Raw genomic sequence first — 4,038 nt, 5'->3', positions numbered from 1 at the left:
TGACAAAACAAGATTTTCATTTATAGCACACACGTGCAGATTTTGTCTTTAATGGAGAAAATAGATTGGCAGGGTATAGATAGATAGATAACAGGGGATTTATTATGGGAATCAGCTGATGCAATTATGGAAGCCAGGAAGTCCCACAACATGCCCCCCACAAGCTGTAGATCCTAGGAAGCTGGTGGTGTAATATATCTGAGTTCAAGGTCCGAGAACTGAGAGAGCCAATGGTGTAAGTCCTGGAGTCAGAAGGCCCAAGAATCTAGAACTCTGATGTCTGAGGGCAGGAGAAGGTAGGTGTTCCAGTCAAGAAGAAAGAAAGTGAATCCACCCTTCCTCCACCTTTTCGTTCCATCTGAGCCCTCAATGATTGGATGATGCCAGCCTACATTGGTGAGGGTAGATAATCTTTACTCAGTCTACTGATTCAAATGCTAATCTCTTCCAGAAACAGTCTCATACCCAGAAATAATGTTTTACCAGCTATCTGAGCATCCCTTAGCCCAGTCAAGTTGACATATAAAATTAACCGTTGCAATTGGGGAAAGAATGATTGCAGAAGACCCATTATTTATGTCATCCAGGCAAGAGGCTCCTTTGAAGCTCTGTATTCTAACACCTTACTGTGTATGGCACATAGTAGGTAACAAGTGGAATGAAACTTGTCCATGAAAAATGATGGTGACTTGAACGGAGCTTGGGAGGGGTGGCAGTAGAGATGGAAAAAAGTGAAAAAATTTGAGAAATAACTTGAAGACAGAATTAACAGGTCTTCATGATTATTTAAATATGGCGAGATATGAGAGCAGGAAATGTCAAAGATGGCTCAGATTTCTGGCAGAGATAGATTTAATGGAATATTGATGAGTTTACTTTTGAACAGGCTGAGTTGAAGGTACCTTGGAGATATCCATTTGAAGAAGTCAGGTAAGCAGTTAGATGTATCAGTCCAGAACTCCAACAACAAGGTATAAGTTTGAGGAGCATATGCATGTTGATAGTAACTGAAGCCATAGGAAAAGTTAAAATTACTTCAGGAAGGGATATTGAATGAAAAGAGAAGCACTCCTAGGACAGATCCCTGAAAAACTCTCCTACTTAAAGGTTTAATAGAACATGAAGGAGGAGTCAGTAAAAATGTTTGCAAAAGGGCAGCCAGAGAAATAAGAGGAATTGGGAGAGTGTGGTGTTTTAGAAGACCGGAAAAAGAATAATTAAGGAGAGAGTTCAGGGTAATTCTAGCAGAGCAAATGAAATGATGGGCCATGAACTGTAAGCTTGACAAATGGGGAAGTGAAGACAAACAGGGAGTAATAGAAAGAAAGGGTCAATAAACTTCTATTCAAATGAAAGTGAAGAATAGTTGCAGTTGGACTAGCTTAATAATGAGCTGGGACCAGGCGCGGTGGCTCACACCTGTAATCCCAGCACTTTGGGAGGTTGAGGTGGGCGGATCACGAGGTCAGGAGATCGAGACCATTCTGGCTAACATGGTGAAACCCCATCTCTACTAAAAAAATACAAAAAATTAGCCAGACATGGTGGTGGGCACCTGTAGTCCCAGCTACTTGGGAGGCTGAGGCAGGAGAATGGCGTGAACCAGGGAGGCGGAGCTTGCAGTGAGCCGAGCTCGTGCCACTGCACTCCAGCCTGGGTGACAGAGTGAGAATCCATCTCAAAAAAATAAAATAAAATAAAATAAAAAATAAAAACATAATTAACTGGAAGCATAGGTGTTTGTGGTCAGAAAGTAGACTATCTGAATTAGTGATTTTAGAAGTAGAGAGAGTTTTAGGTCATGATGACAAGATCGAGGGAGTGACTGTGAGGATGGGTGGTTGGATAGCATTGTAGGAGGACATGGGAGATACTGTGGATCTCTCTCGAGGACTCTGAAGTCACTTAGGATGATGGCAGTACTCATGGCACAAGAGAAGACAGTAAGCCAAGTGCCACTGTCTTCCGTGAGGTAGGAAGATTACAGTTACCAATCACAGAGAGAGTAGCAGGGGTTTTCATGAAAGGGTGGAAAAGCCGTGGACTCTGAGTAGCCCTGGGAAGCATCCTCATCTCCTGACAGTACATAGGTGTGAGAATATGAGCGGATCTCTCTTGAGGGAGCTGCAGGGTAAGCGGTGTAGAGAGAACCAGGTTTTATCAACCAGGTTTAGATAAAGCATCAGGTGGAAGGAACATTCAGAGAAAAGTGTTTGAGGGCATAGGAGAGTTTAAACTCCAAAGGGCAAATGGAAGGTTTTGGCAGGGAGAGAAGAGAGGGATTGGATACTTCCACACTTAAGGAAGTATGTAGCATTTTAGGAATGATAGTTCATATAGGACAAATATGGGAAGAGACAAGGTATCTATATTTGGAGTTTTGACCTATGAAAATAGGAATGAAACTTGATAGGTTTAGTCTCACCTAGTCCTCAGAGAAGAGTGGACACAAGGGCTTAACAAAAGTCAGCTGTGGTCTGGAAAGTCCTGCAAACATTTATTTTCACACAAAGATATGATTAGTCACAGGAGATGCAGCAGAGGTTAATAGTAGAGAACAAAAAACTTGAAGTTCAAGGTTCTTTAAGGAGAGGGATGAACAGTGGCTCTAAGAAGATTGGATTAGACCCAGGATTCACTGGTACCCTGTTTAATCAAGGCTTGGAGGTCTTGATGTTTGTAGCTTGGGACAGGGTAGGTGTGAAAGGGACTGAAGAGTGGCCCAGGAGTGCTTCAGCAGCACATACACTAAAATTGGAATGATACAGAGATTAGCATGGCCCCCTGCACAAGAATGACACAAACATTTGTGAAGCCTTTCATATTAAAAAAAAAAAAAAAAAAAAAAAAAAGGCCTTTTCTTTCTTTCTTTCTTTTTTTTTTTTTTTGAGACGAAGTCTTGCTCTGTAGCCCAGGCTGGAGTGCAGTGGCACAATCTTGACTCACTGCAACCTCTGCCTCCCAGGTCAAGCAATTCTCCTGCCTCAGCCTCACGAGTAGCTGGGATTACAGGCATGCTCCACGATGCCCAGCTAATTTTTTTTTGTATTTTTTAGTAGAGATAGGGTTTCACCATATTGGCCAGGCTGGTCTTGAACTCCTGCCTCAGCCTCCCAAAGTGCTGGGATTACAGGCATGAGCCACCACGCCTGGCCAAAGAATGGCCTTTTCTTGCTCCTAGATCTATAGGTACAGATATAGTTTAGAACTTCATGTATCTGTTATATTACAAGTTTTATTTTTACTCCTCAAGTATAGAAATAACATCTAAACTATTATTTTTAAATATTTGCACTTGTTCTTACAGGTTAAATATTTAATTATTTGGGCCGTTTCCCCCAAATTTCACTCTTATTTTAGCATATTCTATATTTGCTTAATTTTTAATTTAAGTAATTATTTTTATTAAGTTAATGTCAACACTAAAAATTGGTTTTGAGTTGGTATAGTGATAGAATTCAGAAGTCTTAACAAAACTGAAAGTTGTCACATTTCAGGAGGTAAAGTATAAAGCTTAGTTTTTAATTTGTCCTTTCCTTGCCAACACCTTATAGAATCAATAGAAAATACATTAGCAGAACGAGGCCAGTATCATACACAGTGCACTTTCCTCACCACCCTTAGCTCCTTGTAACTTCTTGCTTCACTGAATTTCTGAGAACCTTTTTGTCTCTAATACTCACTTGGTAATTTTTGTGGATATATTCCATTCTTTTCTCTCTGTGGAAGCTCTTTGTTTTTTACCTACATATAATCAGTTTAAGATGCCTATTTTTCCCCATTTTAACAGCTCTGAAATGGGGATGCATCTTATAATCTAAACTATCTTTGATTTGATAACATATAGTACTTTGTATCACTCCCCCAAACAGCCTAGTATAATTCCCAACACACAGTAAGCACTGAACAAATGTTTGTTTATTGGTTGATTATATGTACATTAAGAAGAGGTCATATAATTCGAATTATTACTTAAATACAAATGTTAACCTGACTTCTAGCACATCCTCGAACTCTTAAGGTTCATAAGTTTTTAAT

General features: G+C 40.1%; 1 pseudogene; it reads left to right on the top strand.

Annotated features, from left to right (window-relative positions):
• The first annotated feature begins 2,728 nt into the window (after positions 1-2,728).
• LOC119626285 (U6 spliceosomal RNA) lies at positions 2,729-2,829 on the top strand (annotated as a pseudogene).
• Positions 2,830-4,038: the final 1,209 nt, after the last annotated feature.

Source organism: Chlorocebus sabaeus, chromosome 20 (genome assembly GCF_047675955.1).
Source record: "Chlorocebus sabaeus isolate Y175 chromosome 20, mChlSab1.0.hap1, whole genome shotgun sequence".
Lineage (NCBI taxonomy): Eukaryota > Metazoa > Chordata > Mammalia > Primates > Cercopithecidae > Chlorocebus > Chlorocebus sabaeus.
Note: the sequence above shows the minus strand (reverse complement) of the source record. Positions and strands in the feature narration are given on the sequence as shown.